We start from the raw sequence: 14,127 nt of genomic DNA on the forward strand, positions 1-14,127 counted from the left end.
CTTATATCCTTCATGACTCCAAGCCAGGACAATGTGGATAACACAGCCAAGTTTGGCTGCCAGCTTGGGGTAGACCCTGGCCCCCTTGAATCACATCAGCAACAGCTTTTGTTTGTAAGAAATTTCTAGGAGTAGAAAACCCCTTAGGGTCTCTTCCACAAGTTGGAAGCTTAGCTGGGTATGGTCATGCCCCAACAGCACCTTTGTTATTGTTCCAGTGCACAGCAGGAGGCCTCTCCTTGATGGCACAAATTTTCTTAATAATTACAGTCTCACAGCAGGGCCCTTGAGGGTAACATTAAGCTTCCTAGTGTTCTTTTTCTCTCCAAACAGTACATTTTGTATTTCTTTCTGCCTCACTTGCTCTTTTTCATTAAAGACCTGCATGTAGAAATCAGTAATAACCATGCCACAGACTCAATGCTTTGTTGTCTTGTAATTTCTTTCAACAAATAAATTAGTACATTATTTTTTAATGTAGCCTCAGACAAGTTCTTAGGACATGGGCAGAAGATATTTGCCAAAATATCACTCATTTGAATGGTCTCTAAGGCAGCTGCTGGTGGTGTTCTCTGAAACCTCTGGAGCCAGGCCTCCACTGTCTGCATTATTCTCAGGATTGCTGTTTTCTAGGATTCTACTAGAATAGTCTGTTAAGCTCTTAGTGTATTCAACTGCTTTTCTAATCCAAAGTTCCAAAGCCTTCCACATTCTACCAAAAAACATGATCAGGTTTTCCACAGCACCAGCTGTAGTACCAACTTCTGTATTAGTTCCTTTTCTGTTGCTGAGATAAAACACCATGACCAAAGGCACTTACAGAAGAGTTTATTTTGGTTTACAGCTCTAGGGGATTAAGAATTCATCATGGTTGGGAGGCATGGCAGCAAGTTAGAGGGATGGGGAAGTAGCTCAGTAGATAAAGTGTTTGCCTCATAAATGTCAGGACCTGAGTTTAATCTCCAGAACCTGTGGAAAAGGGCAGATGTTACTACATCTGTCTGTGTGTCTGTAATCCCTATGATGGCAAGATGGGGGCAGAGACAGGTGAACCCCTAGAGCTTGTTGGCCAGCTATCCGGGACTCCTTGGCAAATTCCAGGCCAATGGAGACTCTGTCTCACACAAAAGATGAAAGGATGTCTGAGGGGCAACAACTGAGGTTGTCCTGCCATTGAACAGGCACATGTGCATCCACCCACTACAGGCGCACATAGGTCTGATGAGAAAAAGATTTATATAGTCTCAAACATCCCTCCACCAGATGGATAGTAATGATAAAAAGGAAAACAACTTGATAAAAAAGAAATATGGCAGACACCACTGTGACCAAATAAAATCACCACCAAGGGGATTATGATAGGACACAGGGAGAACATGCCACCATTTTCACAGCATTTCTGATTAACAAACAAACAAAAATGGTCTTCAAATCAGAATTTTCCTCAAACAACGTGAAACCTCAGCTACTGCTCCATGCCTGTCTGCTGTCTGCCACGAGGGCCATGGACTCTAACTCTCTGAAACTATAAGACCCAAATAAACTCTTTCTTCTATTATAAAATGAAAACAAAACAAAGCCATACCACACACAGCCTGGGACTGCTCCAGAACACTGGACCAGACAGATTTTCTTTTCATCCTGCTATAGAGGACATTAGTGGGACAAATGATGTAACCTGAATAAAGTCAATAGATGAAATAGTAGTAGTATCCTAGAGCCAATTTCCTGACCTGACAATGGTACTGTTCAGTATGAGAAATGCCCCATTTTAAGAAAAAATACACGAAAATGTAGCAGAGAGAGGTGGCATGCCTGCAATATACTTCCAAACACAGTTAAAAATAAATAACATGCCGGGCGGTGGTGGCGCACGCCTTTAATCCCAGCACTCGGGAGGCAGAGCCAGGCGGATCTCTGTGAGTTCGAGGCCAGTCTGGGCTACCAAGTGAGTTCCAGGAAAAGTGCAAAGCTACACAAGAGAAACCCTGTCTCGAAAAACAAAAAAAATAAATAAATAAATAAATAAAAATAAAAAAGAAAAAATAAATAAATAAATAAATAACACATATACATAAGAAACCGATAATGAGCAACAAGGGGAACTGGATGAAGGCTTTTTGGAAACTCTTCAGGGTCTTCCTGCAATTTTCCTGATCTGTGATTGTAAAGTAAATTTCATCTGCCAGGTTAACCCAGTCACTGCTCAGTGTGCTAATCCTACTCACAGAAGCCATCACTCAAGCAAGGTTTGCATACCATCTATAGCTATATCACCAGCCACTCTCACTATCAGGCATGAGCAGTCCATCTTTAGGCATCATGATGAGAAATCTTAGGTTGAAGCAGGTATGTCCCAGCATATATTCCATTTGTGAAACCTATGTGCCATTCTTTAGTTATGATGATGGTTCCCTAAGGCCTTTCAAAGACTGTCTGCCATCCCAAGGACCAGATTTTATACACTTACTTTGTACTTCTGAAGATTCCTTTTCTCATCCTCATAACATTATTTCCTTGACCACAATATGTGATATTTGGGCCAGTTAGCCTCTAAGATCCTATCAAGAGACCCAGTTTCTAAGAAGGCAAGGACTGTTGGAGGGACATATGTATGCCTAATGGTAAAGATGAAATCTAGTATGCTGAGATCAACATGTCTATAATAAACAGATCTCTGTGCCATGCCACAGATTAGAATATCTCCCCAAATTTATAAAAGAATGCACCTTAACATTTCTAATTGTTTTTCTGTAATCTAGATAAATAGTGGGTCATGCAAGGAAACAGCTAAGTCTGTAAAAACTTGCAGAAATATCAAAGCTGTGTGGTTTGCAGCTTTGAACTCAGGTAGGAGCCCAGTCAACACCTGTCTGACAGAACTTACTACTTCCTATGTTATGCATTCCAGGACGCACCTGTGAACCCACAGGGTCAGGCAGTATGGAAGCTGACCAACATGATTGAAACGAGTCCCTAGTCATTGCTCTGCCCAAGAACCCTGATGCACAGTTCTGCTTCTGTTTTTAAGTGAGTCCAGTGGTATAGAGAAGGAAGGCAAATGTATCCCAAGTCATACAGTGACCTGGCTCTCTGGTGGTGGACAGCAGAGGTGGCTTAGGCCTGTGTGAAGCTCCAGGTGAGCACCACAATACAGTGAAAGAAGACAGAGCTGAGATAACTCATGTCAGGGCTCCTTTGTCACGGCTCCTACCCCATCACTCTGCAAACATGAAACCAAATGATTCTTCGGAACAATTCTTCATTATGTTTAAACGTACAGTTGTTAATCTATCTGACTTTGAGAGGCCTCTAGAAGCTAAGGATGTCTTGTATGTCTGTTTGTAAGACATATAATTATCAATTTGATACTGAAAAACCATTTCTCAAGCTCATACTTTATTGCTAAATTTGTGTCTAAACTTCCTATTGTGTGCATCTGGGAGATAAATGTCTATATTGTTTATGTCTCTGCTAATTTAATTAGATCACACTATTTCACAGCATATAGCTCTTTTAGAGAGCATTATGCAATTCTGATATGCTGATGTAGAATACCAGAGGTAGCTGTTGAAGACATGGAAATGTATCAAGTAAGATGGTGGGAAAAATAATTAATAGGTAATATAGAATTAATTAATAAAGCTCACCTTTTAAGGGAAATTTTTAGTAAAGTGAGTAATTTCTAAGTTACTTTATTGCTCCTCAACCAATGATATAATGAATTTGCAGAAAATGAGGTATGTTAATCTTAAGAGCTACAGAGTTAAAATGTTACACAGTCTACGGATACCCTTGTCTCAAAACTAATGTTTGCCAAACAACAACATGAGCAACACAAGAGGAGCAAAGAGTTGATTCTGATGGCCTGGGTAATCAGAATAGAAGCTGTTTGGAAAATGCATGTACTGGGGACCTCAAGGCATAGGAAGACAGCCTCGCTTTGTAGAGACGTGACTGTGGGCGTAAGAGTACACGTATAAAGATCTGCTCTAACAGGACTAATGGCAACAAGATGACCTGCATACAATCTGAGAAAGAGAGAGGACGGTGTAAAAAACCCAGGTCAGTGCCTGGCACCAGCTACTGGAGCACTGTTGTGGAACTCTAGGGGTACTGGTCAGGGTACCTGTGTGGCTGTTATTACTTGTGTCCACTGACTTACTCGAAAGACAAGATGGGTGATCACATTCCTTAGAAAACAGTTTGTTTCAAGTAACCAAACTGTGGACAATGAAAGTGCCATTTACAGTGAGGCTCATCATTCCCATCCCACGCCCAGAGGGCTGAGGGCTGCAATGCTGGCCTTCACTTTATTAGGACTATTTAGCCCAAGGCTATGACAAGAAGGGACTTTGAAAACTGCACATCAAATGCCTAAGCATGTATTCCACTGCATGTACTGCTATCTCAATAACACACATCGGCTAAGACTCGGATACTTCAAAAGCCACAGGCAGAAAGGTGAACAGCCTTGGCCCACAGGAAGGACAGAGAATTCCTCAGTAAGTAGCTATGCAAAACATAACATCTAAGAACGGGTGACATTACTTCTAACCCTGCCTGAATTCTCAGACTCAGCCTGTAGCTCTATATAATGTGCTGTTATCATATTGGTAAAGATGCCTTTATATCAAAGGTATATTCTCTTAAAACAAACAAACAAACAAACAAGGTGAAAAGGAAATAAAAAGAAAAATGTTTTATTGCCCAGTATAGACTACATTAGTAAGGCTTTATCTCAAAAAAATAAAAAATAAATAAAAAATAAAAAAGAAAGAAAGAAAGAAAGAAAGAAACCTCTAAGCATGAACAAATTAAACATCTTACAGAAATTATATATGTAATTCGAAATGGAGTCTTTCTATATAGCCCTGGCTGACCTGGAACTCAGTATGTAGACCAGACCAGTCTCAAACTCAGAGATTTGCCTGCCTCTGCCTCCTTAATGGTAGATTTAAAGGAATGAACCACTATGCCAGATGAATTATACAGATTATAATTTTTAAGTTTTTTCACATCAAAAAGACTCCTATATATCATTTGAAACAACCCAAATGTCTTACAGGGATAAATCAGTTAAATTAATTAGTCTACCAAGAGGAGGGGGACCCATAATCTACAGGCTTCTGGCCTTCTCACCCAGACTGTAGATAGGATTTAAAACTTTTTTGTCAAAATATAGGGCCAAGTATGGTGGTATACACTTTTGATCCCAGCACTTAGTGGGGGTGAGGAGCTGGGACAGGTGGATCTCTCTGAATTTGAGGCTAGCCTTGTCTATATGGTGAGTTCAGGACAGTCAGTGCTACACAGAGAGACTCTGCTTCAGAAAAAACCCCAAACAACAATAACAATACACACAAAGAACATCCATTTACACCATGGCTCTTCACAAGATGGATATACTCGGATGAAGACAGAAAAGTGTGGGAACTGTTCCTTCCCAGCCAACCATGGTCTAAGTAGGCATCAGTGTACCACAGGCACTGGTACTGCTTGGGTCTGGATTCTTTGACTGAACCTGACATTCAACAGACTTTTCTACACTGTATGTTCCTCAAGATCCCCTTTTTATTGTTACATAACACTTCACAGCCTGTATCTATTATATTATCAATAGATTTTTAATCTGTTTTTATATCTGAATTTTGTGTTTTATTCGCCCAAAATTGACTACAAAAATTTTTGAGAGGGTCTTGCTCTTGTGTAGTTCAGGCTGGCCTTGAAGTCACAATTCTCCTACCTCAGTATTTGAAGTGCCTCTGGAATAAGAGCCAAGAAATCTTACTCAAGCTCCACCTCTGTTACTACAGTTCTGAAGATCTTGGTCAAGCCATTTCATCTCTGCAGACCGAGAAGCCATGCATGCCTGCCGAAGCCGCATTAAGCATTACTTGCAGTCTGAGAGCAGATGCACCTGTGATCTCTCAAGCACACCAGTGCATGCAGTACGCACTCAGATGCACACTGAAAAACGATTATAAAGGACAGTATGAGTCTACCCCAGGACACCCTGGCATATACGGAGACAGAAACATTAGCTCAACTGCCATCAGTGATGAGCTGCCTCTCAGTCAGGTCCTTCTCAAAACAACACAAGAGATACCGAAAGAGGAGGAGTCTGTCTTGTGATTAAAGACCATGTTCTTTATTTCCGACTCAAACTAGCTTTGTAACTCTTGGTCAAGTCCCTTCCTCACCACGGACTAAGCAGCCACCTCAAGCCCGACGGTCCTGTATTTTACTGCGGCACATTACTAAAGGGGAGCACTTACACAGTGTGTTAGAACAGTACTGAAACCCTGCTATACACGACATCATGTTTTGTTCACGGTCCAAGGACTTAGAAATTACATAAACGGGTGCCAAATATCTTAAGTGTGGTTTTTTTCCTTTGTACCCTTCAAGAATTGAGCAAGAAATTACAACTATGTTTTCTTTAACATTTGCACACAATTTTAGGCTAAGAAATGTGGCTATTTATTTGATTCAGTTTTTTAAACACTGAGAAATTAACTAGTTAGTAATTCCAAACACAGCCAAATATGAAAATGGCAGTGCCCATAGACCTCCCACCCCGACACCCATCAGTTCCAACGAACAGTCCCAAAGTTACACATCCAAACTAAGTTTGCAGAAACTTACAACAACATCAGTATTAATTACTTCTGAAGACGCCGACACTGGCTATGCTCTCATGATCTACAAGGCTTTCGACTAAATGTGCAGTGGCAGAGTAGTAGGCAAGTTATAAAGAAAGACTTGAACAACCCCAAGAACGGCAGCAACAGATAAAGAAAGACTTGAACAACCCCAAGAACGGCAGCCACAGCAGAACTGAGTGTCAGATGTGGGATGGCTGTGGAGTGAGCAGCCGTCTGGGGTAGGGAGCCCCAAAGACAGGTCTGCACGCCAGGGTGACGGTTTTATTTAGATTGCTGAGGATAAAGAAGGCAGACAGATCAAGGAACAAGACAGCTGGCCCTGCCCTACTTCCAGAGTTCTGCGGGGAGAACCAAGGCAGCCTATCTCGGGAGGGGAGAATAGTCTCAGGAGGTGGAAAAAACTTAAGGCACAAATAAAGATTTCAGCAGAAATAATGATTTGGCATCTCTCCAGTGATAACGATAATTAAACCAAAGAACTTTCACAGCTTTTGAAACAATGCATCGATTTCCAACTTCACAGATTATACATAACACAACGTAACAATTTACATTCATGACTCTGTACACAGCTATCACATGTGAATCTCTAATTTTATTTTGTCCCGTGGACAACAAACTCTCCTAGCAGCAACATTTCAGTAGCTTTCTTTCAATAAATAAGTGTTCTTCTAATGAAATCAACAAGAAATGTTTAGAAAATACATATTTAAAATACCCACACCTGGATCCCCCTGTCCCAAGTAACTTTATATAAAAATGTCTACTTCAACTTAGAGAAAATCAGGTCCATAGTTTAAAATATGTGGTCCCAAACATGAAGCAAAAGTGTTGTTTTGGGGTAACTACTGATCTTTTTTAATTCTAAAACGCACTTCAGACTGTTGTAGGAAATTAATCTTAAACATGCTCTCATTTTTCTCTTATTAAAAGTTTTACTTGATAATTACTTAGGAACAAAGAAAAAAAATATGAAGACTGCTCCAAGCCATTTACCCCTGTGAAAATGTTTGCTTTTGGTCAGTAGGCATGTCCCTTTATTCTACAGAAAAGGCAAAGCCCTAGGCCTGAGGAGAAAACCAACCTCATTTCACAACCACAACTTACATCCCACAGCAGTATGAGATCCTAATGCTGTTTAGAGGCTACTTCCTATCAGCAAAATCAATCCTTCAAGAAAACACTGGCTTTTAAAAGTTTCCTCTTTTATTAAAACGTTCTCAAAGAGAGCAGCCGTTTTCCCAACACACTTTTTTTTTTTTTTTTTTTTTTTTTTTTTTTTTTTTGCCGGCAGCAAGGTTTCTCCTTTTTGAGTAACTAGACACAGGACAGTTTGGGGCTAATTCACTGCATTAAATATATTTGAAAAGGACCACTGTTCTATGTTCAAAGCTCTCCTTTTCTTAATGTTGCACACGAGGCCCGCCACACAAAGATAACTTCTGAAAAGAGACAGTCAACTTCTTTCATGTCACTTTTCAGCTGGAGGCCACAGCACCCTTCACGCCGGCCTGGTCTAGGGCAGCAGCCGCGTCAGCCCTGGCAGCCCAACACAGCCTCTTACCTCCGCGTTTTCTCTTTCTCACAGCACAATCCAGAACATCCAGGAATAAAAATAAAGCCACTTGGTGTGGAGGAAACATTGCCATTCCTTAGCCAGAAAAGCGAATCGCTACTTTGGTGGCTGTGTGCACCCACAGTATCAGACTTAATAACCATAAAACCCAAGGATTATCTTTTATAGGAATCTCTAGAGAAAATGCTTAGTTTCTAGAAGGGTGCTAAGTATTTCTGTAACTTTTATTTAAATGGTCAAATAAATGTAGGAAGTTTTGAGAGAGAAGGAGGGAGGAAAAGAATACAAAGAGGTCCAATTATGAGGCAAAAAGGCACATTATTACTGCCACAGGACAAGAACACCTAACAACCAACATTGGCTTCAGTCTCCTCACTTCAATTATCGATGAGGTAAGAAAACTTCCCACAATGCATGGAAAAGCCATCAACTGATCTCTAAGTGAGCACAAGGGAACACAGTACATTTTGAGATACTGAAAGCATAAACTTACATAGTCAGACTAAAATCCTGAATACTAAGCCTGTAAAAGTTCAGAAGGCATTATTTTTACATGATACTGCAAAAGAAACATCAGCGCGTCTCATCTGTAACTCCCGAGAGTATGTGCTTTCCAACTGTACGTGGCTCCTGCACAGGAGGCACCTGGCAGAATCTCTACCCAGAAAGAAAATAGACGGTAGGTACATTTCTCGTAAGGTGATGGTCACCTTAACTGCAGAAAGTCAAACAGACTCAACACTTTCTCACGTGTGAGCAAAGTGTCCCTCTGAGTTTCGAAGGACAGTGACCGTGCCTGAGTTCTTTCTGTCTTCACTGTCACATATTCAGGTCAGCAGTTCTTAGAAACTGTTCCTCATAAGGATAAGGCATCTCTTTTCCCGCCAATGTTCCTCAGCTAAGGAAACGCAAATCTGTGGGGAGGCCTCTGGTAAGATATATATCTATACAAAGTCAAAAATGATTATTTTAACAAGGAAAGTCAAGTTATGTTTTTAATTTATAAATGCCTTCTATAATATTTATTCTTTTGCCATTTTCTTTAAAAAGAAAAACAAACAGCCTCTAAGACTTCATCAGTAAAAGTTTAAATCTGGAGCAAAACACAATTTCAAAAATGCTATTTTAATCTGTTCCTGTTTCTTTAAAATGCCTGCAAAATTAATCGCACTCCTTTAGTGTCATTCAAAGGAATAAGAAACAGTATAGGTATATTCCACATGACAAGCTTATGGCTTAAAAAATTCATTAAGAGCGTGGCAATAATATTTTCCGTGAATTTTACTAGTACCTATGGATCCTAATGCACTTGACTTATCTGTGGAGATAAAACTTATCAGGACCTTGCTGAATACAAATAGCCTAGACTGAAGCCTGTGATAGCCTCTGTGGGAGAAAAGGCAGCGATAACCATTACAAGACAATATAGAGAAGTCACAGTACTCAATACAAATGCTCCAACAAAATGAAAATTTGCTTTATTCCCTCTTCGGTAGTAACAAATGAGAAAGCAACAGTTTTATAACTACAGATAAACAGCATACAGTTCTTTTTTTCCTAATCTACGTAATGTATTTTAACCAAGAAACCAGTAGGGCCTCTGTCTTAAATACCACAGAGCATAAAGGAGCAGGGGACCAACATGATGGAGAAAGAAATTAGAGTGCTTTCTTTGGGGGGCAGCTATAACATCAGACAAACTTAGGGACAAACAGCAGAATCCTTTCTTAGCATATACTTAAATTTTCAGATTTTAGTTTAATTATATTAAAATATTTTAAAATTACACCTACAGTGACTAATGCCTAAAAGATATTTCCAACTGTTTTTCTTAAGTTACACAACAGAGTCTTTGAACAGTCTCAGTGCTCTCTCAAATGGTAACATCACAGTTTTATTATCAAAGTAAACAGCCCAATCAAAGTGGAGTGGCCCATGCTGCTTCCCGAGTGCGCTATGCACACGGCGAGCTGATGGCAGCCCACTTTCACTTCTAGAGCCTGTCTCCAGACACACAGTTCCCTGCGTCACCAGTCTGCTGGCCTGTTAACTAAAGTGCTTCATAAAGTTAAACAAAACTCTCAAGAAAACGTTGATTCCTTCATTCTATACGGCTACCAATGAAAAGTTTAAGATTTAAGATTTCTAATTCTCACCTAATTTTCTTTTAAAATTTTAAACCATAAAATGAAATAACTTCAAAACATCAATTAGTCATAAAGTTTCAGTTTCAAAAATGAGGCAGGAAAGACTTTATAATGTGGCCTTGAAATAAGTTTTCTCTGATTTTAGACCACTGGTAGAGGGTTTGGGACTGGTGGGAAATCCTGCCGCTGTGAAGTTTGCCCTAACAACTTCAAATTCAGGTGGGGATTCTCTCTAGTCTCACTGCCCTCCAGCAGCCTGACAGTGGCCAGGCAATGAATGCATGTTTCACGTCACACAATATGACATGTATGTGCTTTAAGCAAGAGAGGTAGCTTTACCCATGTTTTCACAGCACTGTCTTAGTGGCAGATGAGTTTTAAGGAAGCATGAAAAGAACATTATTAGTGAATTTGCTAAGTTGATCAGCGGTTTTCATCAGCAGAGCTCTAACACAGAATTAGCTGTCCTCTATTACTGTGCAAGGCACCTGAACACTAATATTATGACCGTGGCACATTAACTCTGCTATTTCTAAAGCTGGAACCAAGAATTTTAAACGTTCCCTGCTGAATAATTAGCTCACAGATCGTAAATGAAACCTACTGTAATTTTTATACATTTCCATCTCCAGTATTGCTTAGTGCAGATAAACAGCAACACACCTTTCTATATTTTAATAGGAGGCAGTTTAGACACTGGCTGTAGATGAACACAGACTTTAAAAAATAACGCCATCCACAAACAAACTCTGCCACAAAGAATAAGGCTCAACTGCTAATTATACAGGGAACTGATTTTAATTACACAGAGAATATTGCTTTTAAAAACACTGCAAATTGCAAAGGCAGACAAGGTGTTAGGGAATCAATACAATATTTCTCTGGTGTTCCAACAGTGCCCTCTACTGGCAGTTATGGAACTCTGCAGATAAAACTACGCCATTTTTACTGGGGGGAAAAAGCCAGGAAAAACAAACTTTAATTATGGAAATTGTGTTGCCTTTCTTTAATGTAAATGATGAAATCCAACTTGTGACACTTTAAACCTAAATCAACATTTAACTTGACATATAAAAAAAACCTTCTGGCCGGGCGGTGGTGGCGCACGCCTTTAATCCCAGCACTCGGGAGGCAGAGCCAGGCGGATCTCTGTGAGTTCGAGGCCAGCCTGGGCTACCAAGTGAGTCCCAGGAAAGGCGCAAAGCTACACAGAGAAACCCTGTCTCGAAAAACCAAAAAAAAAAAAAAAAAAAAATTAACAAAAAAAAAAAAGAAAAAAAAAAAAAAAAAAAAAAAAAAAAAAACCTTCTGATGAAATTTTTAGTTTTGAAATAACTGAATTCAAAAATGTTTCTAACTACATATCATCTGGTTAAAGACAAACCAACTTTAAATGATGAACAAATATTAGAAATACTTAAATAGTTCAATATTTCTTAGTCAAAAATTTAGATAGCAAAGGAAACTAAGATCCCCAGTTAAGTGTATGAATTCTATTTCTTAGCATGCCATAAAAGTGACCACCTGACTTATCAACAGCAGGTCTTCACACATCGATGCTGAACAGCGAGTTATTTAACACCAATTCAGATGCAGAGACAATATGTGGCTTTATTTATCTCCTGTCATGAGCAGTATCTCTTTAATGCAATAAACAGTTCCCAAGAACACCCTTGTTTTTAGCCACAGTTGGTGATGCATGCACAATATACAAATATCAGTAGCAATGCAACCGCGGACTTTCTTAGCTGAAACAAAAACCCCACGTGTTTGTAAAAAACCACAATACAAGCCTCTAAGCTACATGAATCTAACATCCAACCTTTTATTTTATAATGAACCACTAAAAGCACCCTTCATTAGGCAGTAATGCATATGTAAAGAAATTATATTCTACGTTGTTAGTGGGAGGAAAAACAGAAGAAACAAAGAATGGATTTTGAAAGTACAAGAAAACTGTAGTAGCGATAAAAGTGAACAGAATATACCCATATGGGTATATAGTCTGTATAGCCAATTTTCAGATTTCAGATCCAAAATTAAATTTTTACAAGGATCTACTTCCCCCAAACGGTCAGAAAGGAATGACTGATGAGATTTTGGGACTTAAAGGCATGATGGATTACAAAAGGCAAGAGCAAAGTGATCATGGGCTCAGAAGTCTGATGTTTCCTCTTCATGGCCATGTTTCTTTTCCACAAGCTCTCGGTGTGTGTGTGTGTGTGTGTGTGTGTGTGTGTGTGTGTGTGTGTGTGTGTGAGAGAGAGAGAGAGAGAGAGAGAGAGAGAGAGAGAGAGAGAGAGAGAGAGAGAGAGAGCGCCAGCCATGTGTGTTCACGTATATGTGTATACTTTCACTATTATTAGTATAATATTCCAGGCCACTATTTCTAACTCCTAATTATCTACCATTTTTAAAGGATGAACACCTACAATCTCTAAATTTAAACATGCAAAGGGAGATTTTCCAAATCTACGAAGAGGGGCTGGAGAGCTGGCTCAGTAGCTAAGAGCTCTTGTTGCTTTTGGAGAGACTCCAGGGTCATTTTCCAGCACCCACATGGTGGTTCCCACGCATCTCTACCTTAAGTTCCAGGGGTTCTGACATCCTCTTCTGACCTCTGTGGGCATCAGGAACATATATGCTGCACATACAGACATGCAGGCAAAATATTCATACGCATAAAATAAATATATCTAAGAAAAGTTAAATATTTTGGAAATGAAGACTGAATTTGAAAGTAACACAGCAGCACATAAATTAATGTCTTCAATCCAGAAGGTAAAGGAAGTAAACGTCTAAAACTCACAAAGAAGTTAAGAGAATTCACATGAAATGGCAAATAGTGAAGAAAAGCAAAAAGGCTGCAGCATGGTGGCAAGCAGGAGCCCAAAGGAAGCCAAGCAAAGAGCAGTCGATTAAACCCAATACTCCAGGCAGATTTCCTCCAGATTCTGAACTAATTACTCATAAAGGACACCGTGTGCTACAAAATGTAGCTCAGAGCAACTGCTACCAAGGTATTCTGACAAACTCCTTAGACTTTCAGAAAAGGGAAAACAAACAAGTTACATACAAGGAAAAAAGGTCTGGAAACAAGGCTCAAACCAATGGCCATGGGTGTTCAGGCTAGGGCCCTGAACACACGTCTGCAAACTTGTGGGTCAGAGTCTAGTTTCTACAAACTGTCAAGCTGCACAGCAGAGCAAGCCTTTCTTGGTTAATAGACAGTAGGAACTCTGGATAAACCACTAAAAACAATTGTTTGAAGGTTCTAGAAAGCAAGGACAAGCAAACAAACATGAATGACAGTTACACTCAGAAAAGGGGCCAACGCTGGGGAATGTTGCATTTTGGGGGTCTTCTGTCTGAGGGCAGGCTCCTGCCTGTGCTTTGTGACATCACTGGGACAGAAATGGAAAGCTGCAATGCTTGTAGAATCAAAGGATGGACGCATGTGATTAGCAAACAAATTCTACAAAGGAGATTGATGGGGGGCGGGGGCGGGGCGGGAGATCAAGTGGGGACTGGGTGCTGGCTTCTACTTTTAACTTTATAAGTACAGGACAGGCTCTGCAGTCAGGTAATGATGACGACAGCAACACTTCAAGCTGCCCAAATGAGTTGAAAATGTATTGACAAAACCAACCAACCAATCAACCTGTGTGCAGATTTTTACAGCAGCTTTAGTCATAATGAGATAGGTTAGCAACCAGGAAGCAACTAGATGCTCCCC

The 14,127-nt window shown here is 39.9% G+C and overlaps 1 protein-coding gene across 2 annotated transcripts in view; it reads right to left on the reverse strand.

The window, feature by feature from the left end:
* Window positions 1–14,127, reverse strand: part of Taf3 (TATA-box binding protein associated factor 3) — a 155,625-nt gene that overhangs the window by 106,477 nt on the left and 35,021 nt on the right. Inside the window, exon 1 of one of the 2 annotated variants that reach the window (XM_076572817.1) lies at window positions 12,975–13,082. The exons of the other annotated variant lie outside the window; for it this stretch is intronic. The gene's annotated coding sequence lies outside the window, so the exon portion shown is untranslated. Of the gene's footprint in view, window positions 1–12,974; window positions 13,083–14,127 lie in introns of those variants that run through there. 2 annotated transcript variants of the gene reach the window in all.

The sequence above is a fragment of the Peromyscus maniculatus genome, chromosome 5 (genome assembly GCF_049852395.1).
Source record: "Peromyscus maniculatus bairdii isolate BWxNUB_F1_BW_parent chromosome 5, HU_Pman_BW_mat_3.1, whole genome shotgun sequence".
NCBI lineage: Eukaryota > Metazoa > Chordata > Mammalia > Rodentia > Cricetidae > Peromyscus > Peromyscus maniculatus.